General features: G+C 43.2%; 1 pseudogene; it reads right to left on the bottom strand.

Annotated features, from left to right (window-relative positions):
- The window catches only part of LOC124026060, a 34,896-nt pseudogene that overhangs the window by 7,145 nt on the left and 4,751 nt on the right, over positions 1–23,000 (bottom strand).

The following is a 23,000-nucleotide window of genomic DNA, read 5'->3' as shown; positions in this document are numbered from 1 at the left end:
GTTACTGTTTAGCTGTCTGACTAATGAAGGTAATGGACTCTAGAACCATCCTTCAAAAGCCTGTATTGGTTACTGTTTAGCTGTCTGACTAATGAAGGTAATGGACTCTAGAACCATCCTTCAAAAGCCTGTATTGGTTACTGTTTAGCTGTCTGACTAATGAAGGTAATGGACTGACTAGAACCATCCTTCAAAAGCCTGTATTGGTTACTGTTTAGCTGTCTGACTAATGAAGGTAATGGACTCTAGAACCATCCTTCAAAAGCCTGTATTGGTTACTGTTTAGCTGTCTGACTAATGAAGGTAATGGACTCTAGAACCATCCTTCAAAAGCCTGTATTGGTTACTGTTTAGCTGTCTGACTAATGAAGGTAATGGACTCTAGAACCATCCTTCAAAAGCCTGTATTGGTTACTGTTTAGCTGTCTGACTAATGAAGGTAATGGACTCTAGAACCATCCTTCAAAAGCCTGTATTGGTTACTGTTTAGCTGTCTGACTAATGAAGGTAATGGACTCTAGAACCATCCTTCAAAAGCCTGTATTGGTTACTGTTTAGCTGTCTGACTAATGAAGGTAATGGACTCTAGAACCATCCTTCAAAAGCCTGTATTGGTTACTGTTTAGCTGTCTGACTAATGAAGGTAATGGACTCTAGAACCATCCTTCAAAAGCCTGTATTGGTTACTGTTTAGCTGTCTGACTAATGAAGGTAATGGACTCTAGAACCATCCTTCAAAAGCCTGTATTGGTTACTGTTTAGCTGTCTGACTAATGAAGGTAATGGACTCTAGAACCATCCTTCAAAAGCCTGTATTGGTTACTGTTTAGCTGTCTGACTAATGAAGGTAATGGACTCTAGAACCATCCTTCAAAAGCCTGTATTGGTTACTGTTTAGCTGTCTGACTAATGAAGGTAATGGACTCTAGAACCATCCTTCAAAAGCCTGTATTGGTTACTGTTTAGCTGTCTGACTAATGAAGGTAATGGACTCTAGAACCATCCTTCAAAAGCCTGTATTGGTTACTGTTTAGCTGTCTGACTAATGAAGGTAATGGACTCTAGAACCATCCTTCAAAAGCCTGTATTGGTTACTGTTTAGCTGTCTGACTAATGAAGGTAATGGACTCTAGAACCATCCTTCAAAAGCCTGTATTGGTTACTGTTTAGCTGTCTGACTAATGAAGGTAATGGACTCTAGAACCATCCTTCAAAAGCCTGTATTGGTTACTGTTTAGCTGTCTGACTAATGAAGGTAATGGACTCTAGAACCATCCTTCAAAAGCCTGTATTGGTTACTGTTTAGCTGTCTGACTAATGAAGGTAATGGACTCTAGAACCATCCTTCAAAAGCCTGTATTGGTTACTGTTTAGCTGTCTGACTAATGAAGGTAATGGACTCTAGAACCATCCTTCAAAAGCCTGTATTGGTTACTGTTTAGCTGTCTGACTAATGAAGGTAATGGACTCTAGAACCATCCTTCAAAAGCCTGTATTGGTTACTGTTTAGCTGTCTGACTAATGAAGGTAATGGACTCTAGAACCATCCTTCAAAAGCCTGTATTGGTTACTGTTTAGCTGTCTGACTAATGAAGGTAATGGACTCTAGAACCATCCTTCAAAAGCCTGTATTGGTTACTGTTTAGCTGTCTGACTAATGAAGGTAATGGACTCTAGAACCATCCTTCAAAAGCCTGTATTGGTTACTGTTTAGCTGTCTGACTAATGAAGGTAATGGACTCTAGAACCATCCTTCAAAAGCCTGTATTGGTTACTGTTTAGCTGTCTGACTAATGAAGGTAATGGACTCTAGAACCATCCTTCAAAAGCCTGTATTGGTTACTGTTTAGCTGTCTGACTAATGAAGGTAATGGACTCTAGAACCATCCTTCAAAAGCCTGTATTGGTTACTGTTTAGCTGTCTGACTAATGAAGGTAATGGACTCTAGAACCATCCTTCAAAAGCCTGTATTGGTTACTGTTTAGCTGTCTGACTAATGAAGGTAATGGACTCTAGAACCATCCTTCAAAAGCCTGTATTGGTTACTGTTTAGCTGTCTGACTAATGAAGGTAATGGACTCTAGAACCATCCTTCAAAAGCCTGTATTGGTTACTGTTTAGCTGTCTGACTAATGAAGGTAATGGACTCTAGAACCATCCTTCAAAAGCCTGTATTGGTTACTGTTTAGCTGTCTGACTAATGAAGGTAATGGACTCTAGAACCATCCTTCAAAAGCCTGTATTGGTTACTGTTTAGCTGTCTGACTAATGAAGGTAATGGACTCTAGAACCATCCTTCAAAAGCCTGTATTGGTTACTGTTTAGCTGTCTGACTAATGAAGGTAATGGACTCTAGAACCATCCTTCAAAAGCCTGTATTGGTTACTGTTTAGCTGTCTGACTAATGAAGGTAATGGACTCTAGAACCATCCTTCAAAAGCCTGTATTGGTTACTGTTTAGCTGTCTGACTAATGAAGGTAATGGACTCTAGAACCATCCTTCAAAAGCCTGTATTGGTTACTGTTTAGCTGTCTGACTAATGAAGGTAATGGACTCTAGAACCATCCTTCAAAAGCCTGTATTGGTTACTGTTTAGCTGTCTGACTAATGAAGGTAATGGACTCTAGAACCATCCTTCAAAAGCCTGTATTGGTTACTGTTTAGCTGTCTGACTAATGAAGGTAATGGACTCTAGAACCATCCTTCAAAAGCCTGTATTGGTTACTGTTTAGCTGTCTGACTAATGAAGGTAATGGACTCTAGAACCATCCTTCAAAAGCCTGTATTGGTTACTGTTTAGCTGTCTGACTAATGAAGGTAATGGACTCTAGAACCATCCTTCAAAAGCCTGTATTGGTTACTGTTTAGCTGTCTGACTAATGAAGGTAATGGACTCTAGAACCATCCTTCAAAAGCCTGTATTGGTTACTGTTTAGCTGTCTGACTAATGAAGGTAATGGACTCTAGAACCATCCTTCAAAAGCCTGTATTGGTTACTGTTTAGCTGTCTGACTAATGAAGGTAATGGACTCTAGAACCATCCTTCAAAAGCCTGTATTGGTTACTGTTTAGCTGTCTGACTAATGAAGGTAATGGACTCTAGAACCATCCTTCAAAAGCCTGTATTGGTTACTGTTTAGCTGTCTGACTAATGAAGGTAATGGACTCTAGAACCATCCTTCAAAAGCCTGTATTGGTTACTGTTTAGCTGTCTGACTAATGAAGGTAATGGACTCTAGAACCATCCTTCAAAAGCCTGTATTGGTTACTGTTTAGCTGTCTGACTAATGAAGGTAATGGACTCTAGAACCATCCTTCAAAAGCCTGTATTGGTTACTGTTTAGCTGTCTGACTAATGAAGGTAATGGACTCTAGAACCATCCTTCAAAAGCCTGTATTGGTTACTGTTTAGCTGTCTGACTAATGAAGGTAATGGACTCTAGAACCATCCTTCAAAAGCCTGTATTGGTTACTGTTTAGCTGTCTGACTAATGAAGGTAATGGACTCTAGAACCATCCTTCAAAAGCCTGTATTGGTTACTGTTTAGCTGTCTGACTAATGAAGGTAATGGACTCTAGAACCATCCTTCAAAAGCCTGTATTGGTTACTGTTTAGCTGTCTGACTAATGAAGGTAATGGACTCTAGAACCATCCTTCAAAAGCCTGTATTGGTTACTGTTTAGCTGTCTGACTAATGAAGGTAATGGACTCTAGAACCATCCTTCAAAAGCCTGTATTGGTTACTGTTTAGCTGTCTGACTAATGAAGGTAATGGACTCTAGAACCATCCTTCAAAAGCCTGTATTGGTTACTGTTTAGCTGTCTGACTAATGAAGGTAATGGACTCTAGAACCATCCTTCAAAAGCCTGTATTGGTTACTGTTTAGCTGTCTGACTAATGAAGGTAATGGACTCTAGAACCATCCTTCAAAAGCCTGTATTGGTTACTGTTTAGCTGTCTGACTAATGAAGGTAATGGACTCTAGAACCATCCTTCAAAAGCCTGTATTGGTTACTGTTTAGCTGTCTGACTAATGAAGGTAATGGACTCTAGAACCATCCTTCAAAAGCCTGTATTGGTTACTGTTTAGCTGTCTGACTAATGAAGGTAATGGACTCTAGAACCATCCTTCAAAAGCCTGTATTGGTTACTGTTTAGCTGTCTGACTAATGAAGGTAATGGACTCTAGAACCATCCTTCAAAAGCCTGTATTGGTTACTGTTTAGCTGTCTGACTAATGAAGGTAATGGACTCTAGAACCATCCTTCAAAAGCCTGTATTGGTTACTGTTTAGCTGTCTGACTAATGAAGGTAATGGACTCTAGAACCATCCTTCAAAAGCCTGTATTGGTTACTGTTTAGCTGTCTGACTAATGAAGGTAATGGACTCTAGAACCATCCTTCAAAAGCCTGTATTGGTTACTGTTTAGCTGTCTGACTAATGAAGGTAATGGACTCTAGAACCATCCTTCAAAAGCCTGTATTGGTTACTGTTTAGCTGTCTGACTAATGAAGGTAATGGACTCTAGAACCATCCTTCAAAAGCCTGTATTGGTTACTGTTTAGCTGTCTGACTAATGAAGGTAATGGACTCTAGAACCATCCTTCAAAAGCCTGTATTGGTTACTGTTTAGCTGTCTGACTAATGAAGGTAATGGACTCTAGAACCATCCTTCAAAAGCCTGTATTGGTTACTGTTTAGCTGTCTGACTAATGAAGGTAATGGACTCTAGAACCATCCTTCAAAAGCCTGTATTGGTTACTGTTTAGCTGTCTGACTAATGAAGGTAATGGACTCTAGAACCATCCTTCAAAAGCCTGTATTGGTTACTGTTTAGCTGTTTCTGACTAATGAAGGTAATGGACTCTAGAACCATCCTTCAAAAGCCTGTATTGGTTACTGTTTAGCTGTCTGACTAATGAAGGTAATGGACTCTAGAACCATCCTTCAAAAGCCTGTATTGGTTACTGTTTAGCTGTCTGACTAATGAAGGTAATGGACTCTAGAACCATCCTTCAAAAGCCTGTATTGGTTACTGTTTAGCTGTCTGACTAATGAAGGTAATGGACTCTAGAACCATCCTTCAAAAGCCTGTATTGGTTACTGTTTAGCTGTCTGACTAATGAAGGTAATGGACTCTAGAACCATCCTTCAAAAGCCTGTATTGGTTACTGTTTAGCTGTCTGACTAATGAAGGTAATGGACTCTAGAACCATCCTTCAAAAGCCTGTATTGGTTACTGTTTAGCTGTCTGACTAATGAAGGTAATGGACTCTAGAACCATCCTTCAAAAGCCTGTATTGGTTACTGTTTAGCTGTCTGACTAATGAAGGTAATGGACTCTAGAACCATCCTTCAAAAGCCTGTATTGGTTACTGTTTAGCTGTCTGACTAATGAAGGTAATGGACTCTAGAACCATCCTTCAAAAGCCTGTATTGGTTACTGTTTAGCTGTCTGACTAATGAAGGTAATGGACTCTAGAACCATCCTTCAAAAGCCTGTATTGGTTACTGTTTAGCTGTCTGACTAATGAAGGTAATGGACTCTAGAACCATCCTTCAAAAGCCTGTATTGGTTACTGTTTAGCTGTCTGACTAATGAAGGTAATGGACTCTAGAACCATCCTTCAAAAGCCTGTATTGGTTACTGTTTAGCTGTCTGACTAATGAAGGTAATGGACTCTAGAACCATCCTTCAAAAGCCTGTATTGGTTACTGTTTAGCTGTCTGACTAATGAAGGTAATGGACTCTAGAACCATCCTTCAAAAGCCTGTATTGGTTACTGTTTAGCTGTCTGACTAATGAAGGTAATGGACTCTAGAACCATCCTTCAAAAGCCTGTATTGGTTACTGTTTAGCTGTCTGACTAATGAAGGTAATGGACTCTAGAACCATCCTTCAAAAGCCTGTATTGGTTACTGTTTAGCTGTCTGACTAATGAAGGTAATGGACTCTAGAACCATCCTTCAAAAGCCTGTATTGGTTACTGTTTAGCTGTCTGACTAATGAAGGTAATGGACTCTAGAACCATCCTTCAAAAGCCTGTATTGGTTACTGTTTAGCTGTCTGACTAATGAAGGTAATGGACTCTAGAACCATCCTTCAAAAGACTGTATAACACAGTCAACATTAAAATAGTAGTGTCAGTACATCTCACAGTGAATGTGAAACAACCAAATGCTCAAGCTGTTCTGGCACTCACAACATCACTACCGACTTCCTCACAAATGACCCAGAGAGCATGTCAAGCACAGTGAAAATAGAATACCAGTTACACTGCACATTAATTATCTACACAAACATCTTCAAAATATGCTCAGCTGGTTAGTCATTCAAATATTTCCAGATAGAATCTCCAAAGAGCAAGTAGAGCGATTATGAAAATAGAATACACAGTACCAGTCAAAAGTTTAGACACACTCATTCTAAACCTACAAGGTTTTTTCTTTATTTTTACTAATTTTCTACATTGCATAATAATAGTGAAGCCATAACTATGAAATAACACATATGGAATCATACAGTTATCAAAAAAGTGTTTTAGATTCTTCAAAGCAGCCACCCTTTTTCTTGACTGCTTTGCACACTCTTGGTATTCTCTCAACCAAGCTTCACCTGGAATGCTTTTCCAACAGTCCTGAATGTGTTCCCACATATGCTGAGCACTTGTTGGCTGCTTTTCCTTCACTCCACGGTCCAACTCATCCCAAACCATCTCAATTGGGTTGAGGTCGGGTGATTGTGGAGTCCAGATCATCTGATGCAACACTCAATCACTCTCCTCCTTGGCCAAATAGTCCTTACACAGCCTAGAGGTGTGTTGGGTCATTGTCCCACTAAGCGTAAACCAGATGGGATAGTATATCGCTGCAGAATGCTGTGGTAGCAATGCTGTTTAAGTTTATTTGGGCTGCAATTTCTGAGGCTGGTAACTCTCATGAACTTATTCTCTGCAGCAGAGGTAACTCTGGGTCTTCCATTCCTGTGGCGGTCCTCATGAGAGCCAGTTTCATCATAGCGCTTGATTGTTTTTGCAACTGCACTTGAAGAAACTTTCAAAGTTCTTGAAATGTTCCGGATTGACTGACCTTAATGTCTTAAAATGTAATGGACTGTCGTTTCTCTTTGCTTATTTGAGCTGTTTTTGCAATAATATGGACTTGGTATTTTACCAAATAGGGCTATCTCCTGTATACGTCCCCCTACCTTGTCACAACACAACTGATTGGCTCAAACACACTATGAAAATAAATGACAGAAATTCACTTTTTAATTGAAATGCATTCCAGATGACAACATATAGAATGCCAAGAGTGTGCAAAGCGGTCATCAAGGAGAAGGGTGGCTAAATACATTTACATTTGTTGAACATTTTTTGGGTTACTACATGATTCCATATGTGTTATTGCATTGTTTTGATGTCTTCACTCTTATTCTACAATGTAGAAGATGTCCAACGTGTCCAAAGTGGTAGGCAGGTCCAAACTTTAGACTGGTACTGTAGGTTAACACATACAAATCTCCACAACATGGGGTTACAGAGGGAGTGTCAGTACACCTTACAGGAATTATTACCATAAAACACTTCTTACTTCCATATAAATTCTCCGAAGACTGTGTAGAGAACCGTGAATATGAAATCCACGAGCAGGAAACGATACAGCTCCTGACCAACAAAGCTCTCCCAGCACTGTAGCGACAGACCAAGATACCAAAGTCAAAATATACATTACAACAACTGTGGTGGGAACTCATTAACAGACTAATAGACATCTGAAAAGAGTCTATACTATCCCACTCAATTTGTGGGAGAGCAAAATTGCTCCACTTGCAAGGCCTAGGGGGGAAAGGGGGGTCGAAATAAGGGAGGGTTTTCCAACAAAAATAAAAAAAAGTGCTTTGGGGAGGGTTATGCATTTTATTTTTATTTTGTTTTTAAAAAATATATTTTTGTATTGGGCACAGGGCGGGGTAGTGTTTTTAAAAAATATATTTTTGTATTGGGCACAGGGCGGGGTAGTGGTTTTAAAAAATATATTTTTGTATTGGGCACAGGGCGGGGTAGTGGTTTTAAAAAATATATTTTTGTATTGGGCACAGGGCGGGGTAGTGTGTTTTAAAAAAATATATTTTTGTATTGGGCACAGGGCGGGGTAGTGTGTTTTAAAAAAATATATTTTTGTATTGGGCACAGGGCGGGGTAGTGGTTTTAAAAAATATATTTTTGTATTGGGCACAGGGCGGGGTAGTGGTTTTAAAAAAATATATTTTTGTATTGGGCACAGGGCGGGGTAGTGTGTTTAAAAAAATATATTTTTGTATTGGGCACAGGGCGGGGTAGTGTGTTTTAAAAAAATATATTTTTGTATTGGGCACAGGGCGGGGTAGTGTTTTAAAAAAATATATTTTTGTATTGGGCACAGGGCGGGGTAGTGTTTTAAAAAAATATATTTTTGTATTGGGCACAGGGCGGGGTAGTGTTTTTTAAATATATTTTTGTATTGGGCACAGGGCGGGGTAGTGTGTTTTTTATACAGTGGGGCAAAAAAGTATTGTCAGCCACCAATTGTGCAAGTTCTCCCACTTAAAAAGATGAGGCCTGTCATTTTCATCATAGGTACACTTCAACAATGACAGACAAAATGAGGGAAAAAAAATCCAGAAAAATCACATGTAGGATTTTTAATGAATTTATTTCCAAATGGTGGAAAATAAGTATTTGGTCACCTACAAACAAGCAAGATTTCTGGCTCTCACAGACCTGTAACTTCTTCTTAAAGAGCCTCCTCTGTCCTCCACTCATTACCTGTATTAATGGCACCTGTTTGAACTTGTTATCAGTATAAAAGACACCTGTCCACAACCTCAAACAGTCACACTTCAATCTCCACTATGGCCCAGAACAAAGAGCTGTCAAAGGACACCAGAAACAAAATTGTAGACCTGCACCAGGCTGGGAAGACTGAATCTGCAATAGGTAAGCAGCTTGGTTTGAAGAAATCAACTGTGGGAGCAATTATTAGGAAATGGAAGACATACAAGACCACTGATAATCTCCCTCGATCTGGGGCTCCACGCAAGATCTCACCCTGTGGGGTCAAAATGATCACAAGAACAGTGAGCAAAAATCCCAGAACCCCACGGGGGGACCTAGTGAATGACCTGCAGAGAGCTGGGACCAAAGTAACAAAGCCTACCATCAGTAACACACTACGCCGCCAGGGACTCAAATCTTGCAGTGCCAGACGTGTCCCCCTGCTTAAGCCAGTACATGCCCAGGCCAGTCTGAAGTTTGCTAGAGAGCATTTGGATGATCCAGAAGAAGATTGGGAGAATGTCATATGGTCAGATGAAACCAAAATATAACTTTTTGGTAAAAACTCAACTTGTCGTGTTTGGAGGACAAAGAATGCTGAGTTGCATCCAAAGAACACCATACCTACTGTGAAGCATGGGGGGTGGAAACATCATGCTTTGGGGTTGTTTTTCTGCAAAGGGACCGGGACGACTGATCAGTGTAAAGGAAAGAAAGAATGGGGCCATGTATCGTGAGATTTTGAGTGAAAACCTCCTTTCATCAGGAAGGGCATTGAAGATGAAACATGGCTGGGTCTTTCAGCATGAAAATGATCCTAAACACACTGCCCGGGCAACGAAGGAGTGGCTTCATAAGAAGCATTTCAAGGTCCTGGAGTGGCCTAGCCAGTCTACAGATCTCAACCACATAGAAAATCTTTGGAGGGAGTTGAAAGTCCGTGTTGCCCAGCAACGCCCCCCCCAAAAAAAAAAAAAAAAAAAAAAAAATCACTGCTCTAGAGGAGATCTGCATGGAGGAATGGGCCAAAATACCAGCAACAGTGTGTGAAAACCTCGTGAAGACTTACAGAAAACGTTTGACCTCTGTCATTGCCAACAAAGGGTATATAACAAAGTATTGAGATAAACTTTTTGTTATTGACCAAATACTTATTTTCCACCATCATTTGCAAATAAATTCATTAAAATTCCTACAATGTGATTTTCTGGATTTTTCTCATTTTGTCTGTCATAGTTGAAGTGTACCTATGGTGAACATTTACAGGCCTCTCATCTTTTTATGTGGGAGAACTTGCACAATTGGTGGCTGACTAAATACTTTTTTGCCCCACTGTATATATTTTTGTATTGGGCACAGCGGAGGGTAGTGTGTTTTTTGTATATAGTTTGTATTGGGCACAGGGCGGGGTAGTGTGTTTTTAAAATATATTTTTGCATTGGGCACAGGGCATGGCACGGAGCCCCCAGCGACGGCCTCCATGGCACGGAGCCCCCAGCGACGGCCTCCATGGCACGGAGCCCCCAGCGACGGCCTCCATGGCACGGAGCCCCCAGCGACGGCCTCCATGGCACGGAGCCCCCAGCGACGGCCTCCATGGCACGGAGCCCCCAGCGACGGCCTCCATGGCACGGAGCCCCCCGGGCCTCCCCAGCCCCCAGCGACGGCCTCCATGGCACGGAGCCCCCAGCGACGGCCTCCATGGCCGGGGCCTCCCCCCAGCGAGGGTCCCCAGTCCGGGGCCCGCAACGAGGGTCCCCAGTCCGGGGCCCGCAACGAGGGTCCCCAGTCGCAACGAGGGGCCCCAGTCCGGGGCCCCAAGAGGGTCCCCCAGTCCGGGCCCGCAACGAGGGTCCCCAGTCCGGGGCCCGCAACGTCCGGGGGGTCCCCAGTCCGGGGTCCCCCCGCCAACGAGTGTCCCCAGTCCGGGGCCCGCAACGAGTGTCCCAAGTCCGGGGCCCGCAACGAGTGTCCCAAGTCCGGGGCCCGCAGAGAGGGTCCTCACACCAGAGGCGCCACCAAAGCGGGGTGAGCCAGAGCGTGGTCTACGTCCCGCACCAGAGCCGCCACCGCGGATAGATACCCACCCAGACCCTCCCCTATAGGTTCAGGTTTTGCAGCCGGAGTCCGCACCTTTGGAGCGGGGTAAGGTCATTCCCTGACCTTAGAGAGCCTTTTTTATGTCTCTTTTTGGTTTGGTCAGGGTGTGATTTGGGTGGACATTCTATGTCCTTTATTTCTATGATTTGTGTTTCTATGTGTTGGCAGGGTATGGTTCTCAATCAGGGACGGCTGTCTAACGTTGTGTCTGATTGAGTATCATACTTAGGTAGCCCTTTTAGTGTGGGTAGTTGACTTTGTTAGTGGCACTATAGCCCTCTTAAGCTTCACGGTCGTTTTGTATTGTTTGTTGGCGACATTAGAAATAAAGTAATGTACGCTCACCACGCTGCGCTTTGGTCCACTTATTCCTTCCAGGAAGACGGCCGTGACAATAGGCGTACGGAGGCCCATTATCAGCAGATATCACTCCTGTGTTCCAATGGCACGTTGCGTTAGCTAATCCAAGTTTATCATTTTAAAAGGCTAATTGAACATTAGAAAACCCTTTTGCAATTATGTTCAGCACAGCTGAAAACTGTTGTTCTGATTAAAGAAGCAGTAAAAACGAGCCTTCTTTAGACTAGTTGAGTATTTGGAACATCAGCATTTGTGGGTTCGATTACAGGCTCAAAATGGCCTTCTTCTGAAACTCGTCAGTCTATTCTTGTTCTGAGAAATGACGGCTATTCCATGTGAGATATTGCCAAGAAACTGGAGATCTCGTACAACGCTGTGTACTACTCCCTTCACAGAACAGTGCAAACTGGCACTAACCAGAATAGAAAGAGTGGGAGGCCGCGGTGCACAACTGAGCAAGAGGACAAGTACATTAGAGTGCCTAGTTTGAGAAACAGATACCTCACAAGTCCTCAACTGGCAGCTTCATTGAATAGTACCAGCAAAACACCAGTCTCAATGTCAACAGTGAAGAGACAACTCCAGGATGCTGGCATTCTAGGCAGAGTTGCAAAGAAAAAGCCATCTCAGACTGGCCAATAAAAAGAAAAGATTAAGATGGGCAAAAGAACACAGACACTGGACAGAGGAACTCTGCCTAGAAGGCCAGCATCCCAGAGTCGCCTCTTCACTGTTGACGTTGAGACTGGTGTTTTGCTGAAAAAAAATCTATCCAAACAGTGCAGCGGCCATTTGACAAATGGAAAGAGACATCTGTTACAAAACAGCAAAATGACAGTTTTATGACAGTCGGAGATTGTCAACACAAGCCTTCAATACTGGGTAGGCCTACAAGGTAGGGAGGGATGTATTTCCAGTTGTCAGTCTATTTGTTGTGGTTCTGAAAACGCAAATCATGATATTGAGGTGCTTGGAATTGTTTACTGGTTGTGTGGTGCATTGGGACGGAAACCTGTTGGTGGAAAATGTGTTGCATATTTGACATAGTTATACATATGGCATTAAAATGTTAAATCTGATTTCCCTCTAGCTGATCATTGTCTGCATCCGGCTCTGATTGTAGAGTAATGAAACAGGCAGGGAGAGTGAGCTCCTCTGTGGTGGTCGGCCAACCCTCAACCTGCACGGCATCAATCGTGCCACAAAAGCATGCTTTAGTTGATATCCATGTTTATAAACACAGTGTTGCTACAGTTGTTATTTGTGGTCGTAAACATTATTTTGAGTTAATTCTATGAGGGGGGAGGGTGTGCAATTTATTTTACAGTGAAAAGGGGAGGGGGTCATGTGTAAATAGTTAAGCTGAGGAGGGAGGTACATTTTTTGTATGACACCTTGAGTTGGACCAGCCTCCCTGGTAAATATAGAACTGTCCCCTACTACTACTACTTTGGGCCATAAATTCTTAGATACTAATGTTTCAATGAAAGGGGACCTTAATTTGAAGGTGACATCTTGTTTTATGACAGACAGCATGGTGACAACTATCAGGTGTCTTACCTGCAGACCATGTTGCTCTGGTTCAGCTGCAATTTTCCCCAGCCAATGGTAGCACAGTACGCCAAGAATGCTCACCTTCAGCAGTAGGTTCCTGTATAAAAACAGGATGTACAGTATCAAATGTCTCAGAGTAAGAGTGCTGATTTAAGGTCAGTTTAGCCCAGCCATACTGAAATGGAGGACCGAGGTCCGGACCCAGAACGGGGTCAATACACACAGCGGGTCCTGACTTTTTTGGGGGAAACTTAGTCAGGCTTTCAACTTGCTGCTGTTGATTTATAATAGAATGCACAAGGTGCAATTTGGAAATGTGTAAGTGCATGGGCAGTTTTCTTATGTCATTCACTGACTGACCTACAGCTAGACACAGTGCAAAGCTAGACACAGTGCATTCAGAAAGTATTCAGACCCCTTGACTTTTTACACATTTTGTTACGTCTTTATTCTAAAAATGGATTAAATAAATACATCTCGTCAATTTACACAATACCCCATAATTTACACAATACCCCATAATGACAAAGTGAAAACAAGTTTTTACGTAAATAATTTGAATTTGAAATTGAGCTCAGGTGCTTCCTGTTTCCATTGATCATCCTTGAGATGTTTTAAAACTTGATTGGAGTCCACCTGTGTTAAGGAGTCTATATAAGGTCCCACAGTTGGCAGTGCATGTCAGAGCAAAAACCAAGCCATGAGGTTATAAGAACTGTCTGTAGAGCTCCGAGACAGGATTGTGTTGAGGAACAGATCTGGGGAAGGGTACCAACAAATGTCTGCAGCATTGAAGGTCCACAAGAACACAGTGGCCTCCATCATTCTTAAAAGGAAGAAGTGTGGAGTTCTGTGGAGATGAGAAAACCTTCCAGAAGGACAACCATCGCTCCAGCACTCCACCAATCCGGCCTTTATGGTAGAGAGGCCAGACGGAAGCCATTCCTCTGTAAAAAGGCACATGACAGTCCGCTTGGAGTCTGCCAAAAGGCTCTCAGACCATGAGAAACAACATTCTCTGGTCTGATGAAACCAAGAGTGAACTCTTTGGCCTGAATGAGAAGTTTCACGTCGGGAGGAAACCAGGCACCATCCCTACGGTGAAGTATGGTGGTGGCAGCATCATGCTATGGGGATGTTTTTCAGTGGCAGGAACTAGTCAGGATCAAGGGAAAGATGAACGGTGCAAAGAACAGAGAGATCCTTGATGAAAACCTCCTCCAGACCGCTCAGGACTTCAGACTGGGGTGAAGGTTCACTTTCCAACAGGACAACAAACCTAAGCACACAGCCAAGACAATGCAAGAGTGGATTCAGGACATCTTGAACCTGATCGAAAATCTCTGGAGAGACCTGAAAATAACAGTGAAGCAACGCTCCCCATCCAACCTGACAGAGCTTGAGAGGATCTGCAGAGAAGAAAGGGAGAAACTCCCCATCCAACCTGACAGAGCTTGAGAGGATCTGCAGAGAAGAAAGGGAGAAACTCCCCATCCAACCTGACAGAGCTTGAGAGGATCTGCAGAGAAGGGAGAAACTCCCCATCCAACCTGACAGAGCTTGAGAGGATCTGCAGAGAAGAAAGGGAGAAACTCCCCATCCAACCTGACAGAGCTTGAGAGGATCTGCAGAGAAGAAATCTGCGGGGAGAAACTCCCCAAATACAGGTGTGCCAAGCTTGTAGCATCATAGCTAAGAAGAATCAGAGCTGTAATTACAGCCAAAGCTGCTTCAACAAAGTACTGAGTAAAGGGTCTGAATTCTTATGTAAATCTGATATTTCAGTTTACATTTTTTTTATACATTTCAAACTAATTCTAGAAACCTGTTTTTGTTTTGTCATTATGTGGTATTGTGTGTAGATTGAGGAGGGAAAAACAATTGAATCAATTTTAGAATAAGGCTGTAACGTAACAAATGTGTAAAAGGTCAAGGGGTCTGAATACTTTTCCAATGCACTGTAGGTAAGTTAGGCTAACCAGCTACATGTCAGCTAGATAACTGGTTAGCCTAATTTACCTATCTAAATCTTACAGTTATCGTGGCTGGATTACGTGCCCAGGGCCCCCCATTGATTTTGTTGAGTCACTCAGGTATCATATGAACACACATTAGACATGTAGAATTGCAGGAAATTAGCTTTACAAACAGCAACATTTTCTCTCTAATGGGGAAAGATGTATACATTTGAACATGTGTTGCATGCTTTGAATTAAAAAGGGAAATTACACTCGTCAAAAGTTTTTCTGTAGTCTAATGTCAAGATTTGTCCACATTCCACACTACCGGTTATATAGAGCTATCAGTATGCTTCAACCCCAAAATAGTTTTAAAACGTAACCTTTATTTAACTAGGTAAGTCAGTGAAGAACAAATTCTTATTTTCAATGACTGCCTACACCGGCCAAACCCGGACGACGCTGGGCCAATTGTGCGCCGCTATGGGACTCCCAAACATACCCGGTTGTGATACAACCTGGAATCGAACCAGGGTGTCTGTAGTGACGCCTCAAGCACTGAGATGCCGTGCCTTCGACCGCTCTGCCACTCGGGATCCCGTTAATGTCACAATCCAAAATGAAATATAGGCTAAGCAACATGTAATTTACATATTTCCATTCATATTAGATTGTGACATTAGCTTTGGTAAGATAATTCACCAACTTAACTTTAATTTTCACCAAAATTAGCTGTTTTTCCAGAAATCCCAGTTGGAAGATTCCCAGAATAAGGAGGGAATAAGCAGGAAATCCAGAATCCTTCAACCAGGATTTCTGGGAAAATATTGTAACTCACCACAATGCTAATGTACTAATATGTGCCAAACACTGAACATCTCTGAACGCACTTCTATTCGTATTTACCTGAAAATGGAAACATAGAGACGTACAATGGGCGAGTTGAAGTTCTCCATCCAAGACACGAGGTTAAAGAGACCAGGGAGGAGGAGGTTCCCACAGGACACAACCCCAGGCAGAGCCAGCAGATGAGCCTCATGCACCACACTGACCTCCCCCTCTGCATCCTCAAGTCTCCTCTGGTCACATTGAAGGAAAAACAGTAAACAAAGGACTGTGTTTGAAGAAGAGAGAGTTTAACAAAATTAGCAGGAGTGTTGCGTAAGCCTACAGTAGAGACCAGGGGTGTTGCATAGGCCTACAGTAGAGACCAGGGGTATTGCATAGGCCTACAGTAGAGACCAGGAGTGTTGCATAGGCCCACAGTAGAGACCAGGAGTGTTGCATAGGCCCACAGTAGAGACCAGGAGTGTTGCATAGGCCTACAGTAGAGACCAGGGGTGTTGCATAGGCCTACAGTAGAGACCAGGGGTGTTGCATAGGCCTACAGTAGAGACCAGGGGTGTTGCATAGGCCTACAGTAGAGACCAGGAGTGTTGCGTAAGCCTACAGTAATGACCAGGGGTGTTGCATAGGTCTACTGTAGAGACCAGGGGTGTTGCATAGGCCTACAGTAGAGACCAGGAGTGTTGCATAGGCCTACAGTAGAGACCAGGGGTATTGCATAGGCCTACAGTAGAGACCAGGGGTGTTGCATAGGCCTACAGTAGAGACCAGGGGTATTGCATAGGCCTACAGTAGAGACCAGGGGTGTTGCATAGGCCTACAGTAGAGACCAGGGGTGTTGCATAGGCCTACAGTAGAGACCAGGGGTGTTGCATAGGCCTACAGTAGAGACCAGGGGTGTTGCATAGGCCTACAGTAGAGACCAGGGGTGCTGGAGGCGTTATCAGTTGGGCACAATGTTCAGTTCTTTGTTGCTATGAATATTAGTTGGGTGGGCAGTGGACACAGATCAGTCTTCTCAACTCCTATGGTCATTGTCAAACGTACAACCATAGGAGTTGGCTATACAGAACAAACAGATCTGTGACCTGGCTATAGAAACACTGCAGTGCAGACAGACAGTAAGGTAAGAACAAGCAAGGCTCTACATCGCTGACTATCGTCTGGTCCTCCCAGATCTGTTTGTGTTATTTGGCATGACAAAGTCCATAGGAGTGGGCTATACACCACAGATCTGGGACCAGGCTTCTGACCTACTCCAACATTGAGAATGTTGCATTCCCTTCGAGTAGGCCCCGAGACATCTCCCCATCTTGTTTTGCAGGCAACAACATGTCTTAAGCTGCTTTCTGATTTCACAATGTGATTTCCTCTGTTGACTCACCAAAGTATAATTCTGCAACAAACAAAAAACGTTCCTGTCTGATTCTCAGAGAAACTCTGAAAAAACCTTATCCCCAAAAACTGTGGCAATACTTGAAAGTAAAGTGGTGATAGTCCTCTTCCAATATCCACCCACTAACTAACTTACTTAGAAGGAAGTTATGTATTGCCAATATCCACCCACTCATTTTCTACTTAAAAAGGAAGTTATGTACAGTGTTGGGCATTGTATTCTATGTGGTATGCTAGAATGAAAATGGGAAGGTAGCTAATGGGCTGGTGTGCCAGCAGCAGTGGGTTAGTGACGAGTAAGATCTCTCTCCTTCCTTGGTAAAGGCTAATCTATCTACCTTTGAGAGAGTAGCCACAAGAAACTCTGGCAGTAATACCCCTATTGTGCAAACCTGAACCGTACTGTGCTGGTCCGTATAGCCCATTTTCTTTCCACATTGTCCTCTCCAGCACAGTTCCAGCAGCTATAGAGGATGCCTAACCAGGCCAGTGCAGTACAGCTCATGCTTGGCTCAGCAGTATGAAAAAGGTGCAACAGTTTAGCTGGGGTTGGATTTGCATAGTGTTCTATGGTGTGATACGAGCCCCCCCACACACACACTAACCAGGTGCATGTACTTGGCAAAGCAGTGGATGCCGAGTGCACAGAAGAAGGTGCCCCCCAGAGAAATGCTCCATGCTAGCAGGTGCACCGCCATCCCAGACAGCCTGCCCTTCACCTCCTCTCCGCCTTTCACCTCCGACAACAGCTCCTGGAAAGAACGAAGAGACAGTTTATTTATTTATTCAACAAGGACAGTACAGCTCATTTTCATCAGTAGCCAAACAGTGAATGTAGAGTCAGTGAAACTACAACACTGAAAATAACTTCCCCAGTCAGTATTTTAATCTGCATAATAATGTAGTTCCTTGTAGCTAACTTAGTCTTATTAGTACATCTTAAAATGGTTGCATATTCTGGTTCATTTTCTGTTGACGCTGGGCAAGAATGTAGCTTTCTATAGGCATGCTACACCACAAACACCTAGACCCACATCCTGTGTGTATTTCAATACCAGCAGTTGTCCTTTAGATACTGTAGATATGCAGATCTATTAGAGGCAAATTGACGGACTGGAAGTGGGCTTCAGCCTCTGACTTAGCATAGAATATGAGCTTGATCAGGCCTCTATCCTATCTGTTCTATTTTGTTTGTTATAGTCAACGCAGGATTTTGCTCCTGCCCATCACTAACATGCCTGATTCAAACATGCCTTATTGAAATTATCAGCAAATAATCATGGCTCATCACACCTAAAACAAATAATCATGGCTCATCACACCTAAAACAAATGATCATGGCTCATCACACCTAAAACAAATGATCATGGCTCATCACACCTAAAACAAATAATCATGGCTCATCACACCTAAAACAAATGATCATGGCTCATCACACCTAAAACAAATGATCATGGCTCATCACACCTAAAACAAATGATCATGGCTCATCACACCTAAAACAAATAATCATGGCTCATCACACCTAAAACAAATGATCATGGCTCATCACACCTAAAACAAATGATCATGGCTCATCACACCTAAAACGGTCAGTGAATCATGGACCACATTTGGCTGAATAAGGTGTATTAGTGATGGACTTGTGCAAAACCTTGAACACCTGTTGACGTTAGCTCTCCAGCACTAGAGTTTGAAACCCCTGGGTCGTGTTCATTAGGCACAAAATGGAATAAACAGACAGAAACAGGGAGGGACTACCTGGATTTGTCCAATAAGAAATGCTTATTAGAGTTTTTGGGCTGGAATTGTATTTTTATTTTTTCACTGTGAGCCCTAATGAACATGATCCTGTCCCGTACCTTGAGCTGGGTGGTGATGTTCTCCGACTGCAGCCTGACAGACATCTTCTTGCTGACTTTGAAATCCCAGGAGCAGAAGACCTTTATGGCCATGTTTCCCTGAGACTTGAACACACGGAAACTCCTCCCAAAGGACTTGGACATGCTAAAACAAGTACAATGAAAACATTTTATTATTCCCATGAAAGACCAACAAGGAGAAAAACGTCACAGATCTGTCCTGCCAACTCTTATGGGCATTTTCACACCAACACGGACCATAGCAGTTGGCTGTAGAGCACAAACAGATCTTGGACCAGGCTAACAAAGAGATTCCAAATGAATAGATCAGGGTCATATTCAGGTTATGATCAATGGCTGCGTTTACACAAGTAGCCCAATTCTGATATTTTGCTGGTAATTGGTCTTTTGACCAATCAGATCAGATCTTTCGACAATAATTGGGCAAAATATCAGAATTGGACTGCCTGTGTGAACGCAGCTTAAAAATGATAATCTGATCCTATATCAGCACTTCAAAAGGTTTGAGAGGGTTGTTCAACCTGTAAACGAGGACGATGCCGGTGATAAAGAATGTTATGCCGATGGTGAAGCAGTAGGCTAAGGGAATGTTGTAGGCCATCATGTGAGGGTCACTGGTGGTGCCGCAGCCAGTCCCGGCGGTGGCGTCATCAGGTCTACAACTGGTGTTGATGGTGGAGTTGGTGTAGTAGCCATAAAACATTAGAGAGTTAGAGAGATAACCCTGAGAAGGAAGAGAGGTGATGTGGTTTCAGAAACAGACTGACAACACTGATGTAGTGTTTTGATATAGAAGTGCTCTTGCTGGTGCTTTACATTTGTATGGGTGGGCATTGCATTGTGACTTAGCTAGGTATGTCAGCTAGGTATGTCAGCAGCAGTTGTTTTATTGGCGTAGGCTGGATTTACACTCCACTAGGTGTACTCTGTAGAGGCTCAACAACCACGTCGTGCTTTCACCGCACACAGCAGAGATTTTGGTACATGCTAGAAATTGTAACTTAACCAATCGGTGACATTTCGCTGGACGATCAGTGGAGTTTAAACTTTAGAGTGAATCACATTAAGGTCAAAACCTTGTGGCTGAACATAATCAACCAATCAATCATAAACCTCATCTTACCGTGCCGGTGAACAGCTCCAGGCCTGTGACTCTGTGGGAGCTGGGGGTGTGAAGGGGCGGGTGGATGGCCTGGGGGAGGACCAGGAACAGGCCGTTGATGAGGAAGAGAAAGACGTTGAAGAGCAGAAGAGTCCTGATGAAGAGAAAGTAGGAGAGCACACCAGTGCCAAAGCGGCCACCCAGCCTCTTCAAAGCCACCTGCCACAACTGCAGGGAACTGAGGATGAAGAGACATCCGAACCAGATGTGATACAAAGCCTGTGGACACAGGACGCAGAGTAACTTTCATGCCTAACATCTCTGTGCAGAGATTAACGTCAGGATTGGAGCACTTTCCTCAGATTTGACATCTGAATGATAGTCGTGAAATTGCCAACAGCATGTTTTATGCTAGTGATAGCTTGGTTATACTCACTCGCTTAAGGAGGCTACAGCAGGGAACCTGGCTGCTCAAGAGGGACTGTCCAACTCTGTCACTGAATACAAGTTTCCTAAGGAGAGATGTTGACTGTAAAAGGGGTCTTTGAAGATTCAGCAATGATGAGAGAGAAGGGTTTAAGTAGCTTTCGTGTAATTTGTTTGTCAAACTTTACATTGGCATCATGTAAAGCAAATGGTGTCCTGGAACAATTAAGATAATCAATTACAAACAATGAAGAGAATATGGCACCTCAGTTTAGTCTTCTCAGCCAGACTAAGGGCGTGGCACGCAGCATACGCACACGGTCACCGGCCGACAGACTCTGAAGATTGTTGACCAGCTCCTGTCTCTTGGTCTCTGTAATCCACACAAAGTTAATAGGATACCATAAAACTTCAATTTAATAGCCCAGGCATTTATTTGCTTCAATCACTGAACACAACCACAAATATAAGAGACAGGCTTGTATTTGCCTGGCTATTAAGAGAGCATACAACTGGCATGCTGACTGCAGAAATGTCCAACAGAGATGTTGCCAGATAATTTAATGTTCATTTCTCTACCATAAGCCGCCTCCAACATTGTTTTAGAGAATTTGTCAGTAGGTCCAACCGGCCTCAACCACAGATCACATGTAACCACAAAAGCCACAAAACCACAGGACCTCCACATCCGGCTTCTTCATCTGCGGAATGAAACTGGTCTCATCTGAGACCAACCACACCGACAGCTGATGAAACTGTGGGTTTGCACAACTGAAGAATTTCTGCTCAAACTGTCAGAAAACATCTGTGTGCTCGTTGTCCTCACCAGGGTCTTGACCAGACTGCAGTTTGGCATCGTAACAGACTTCAGTGGACTAATGCTCACCTTCGATGGCCACTCGCATGCTGGAAAAGTGTGCTCTTTACGGATGTATCCCGGTTTCAACAGTACCAGGCAGATGGCAGATGTGAGGGAAAGCGTTTTGTTGATTTCAACGTTGTGAACGGAGTGCCCCATGGTCGCGGTGGGGCTATGGTATGGGCAGACATAAGCTATGGACAACAAAACAATTGCATTTTATCGATGGCAATTTGAATGCACAGAGATATCGTGACGGGATCCTGAGGCCCATTGTCATGCCATTCATCCATCACGTTTCAGCATGATAATGCACAGCCCCATATCGCATGGATCTGTACACAATTCCTGGACGCTGTACATGTCCCAATTGTTCCATGGCCTGCATACTCAGACATTTCACCCATTGAGCATGTTTGGGATGCTCTGGATTGACATGTACGACAGTGTGTTCCAGCTCCCGCCAATATCCAGCAACTTCGCAGACATTGAAGAGTGGGACAACATTCCACAGGCCACAGTCAACAGCCTGATCAACTCTATGTGAAGGAGATGTGTCACGCTGCATGATGCAAATAGTGGTCACACCAGATACTGACTGGTTTTCTGAGCCACGCCCCTACCGTGGTTCCCAGTCATGAAATCCATAGATTAGGGCCGAATTAAATGCATTTCAATTGACTGATTTCTTTATATGAACTGTTACTCAGTAAAATCTTTGAAATTGCTGCATGTTGATTTATATTTTTGTTCAGTATAACATTTTCTAACCAAACCTTGATATCTTTAACTTTTAACAGCGGAGTCATTCTTGTTGGTACAGCCCATCTCAGCAGAGCACACAAAACAGACACTGACTCTCAGCGGAGGGACAGTCAGGGAATGTTCACTCTGTTCAAAGGTTGATCTAAAAGATCTAAAACTGTCTGGTTTCAAATGCCATACACATTGTCCTGTGTCTGTAGTGAGGGTGGTAGAAGGCCCCTCAAAGCTGGTGAAAGACTATTGCCTTCAGGGGTGGATGGTGAAGTGGGTTTGGGGATTCACCTTCCTCACAGACATCCTCAGAGTCTGCCTCGATCCCATAGCCACGGATACTAGGTCTGGAGGAGAGGGAAACGTCTTGGGTCTGGCGGTGGTACCTGCGCAGCTGAGTAGAACGGATGTTGCACTGGGAGATGATTTCAAGACGACTCTGCTGCCCTGAGTGAGGAGAGACCATTTCCTGAGGTTTAAAAGGAGGAAGATGACATTTACTACCTGGGTGTATTCACTAGGAACCAAACGGAAACAAATGGCCGAAACATTTGTCTAACCTGAACTTGTCCATTAAGTATTCTGTTGCACAGCATACATGGTTCACTACGGTGTGCACTAATGAATACACCCCAGCAGTTTATTCAAATGTCAACCACTTGTGAGGTCAGTGACTTTTGCGTAGGCCATATTCTCCTCCAGTAGTTTTCTGAAACTTCTGACACAGTAAGACAAGAGACAGGAAACTCATCTAATGACTTATTCATGTTCTTAGACCCCCCATTTTGACCATCCACATAGATGTAGATTTCCGAACCATTGTACATATTTAAAATGTGTGTGGTGCGTTTACACTTATCCAGAGCGACTTACAGTAGTGAGTGAATACGTTTTCATACTGATTCCCGGTAGGAATCAAACACACAACCCTGTGTGCTAT

The sequence above is a fragment of the Oncorhynchus gorbuscha genome, unplaced genomic scaffold, assembly GCF_021184085.1.
Source record: "Oncorhynchus gorbuscha isolate QuinsamMale2020 ecotype Even-year unplaced genomic scaffold, OgorEven_v1.0 Un_scaffold_2543, whole genome shotgun sequence".
NCBI classification, from domain to species: domain Eukaryota; kingdom Metazoa; phylum Chordata; class Actinopteri; order Salmoniformes; family Salmonidae; genus Oncorhynchus; species Oncorhynchus gorbuscha.
The sequence above is the reverse complement of the archived record's forward strand: the minus strand, read 5'-3'. Positions and strand labels throughout refer to the sequence as shown.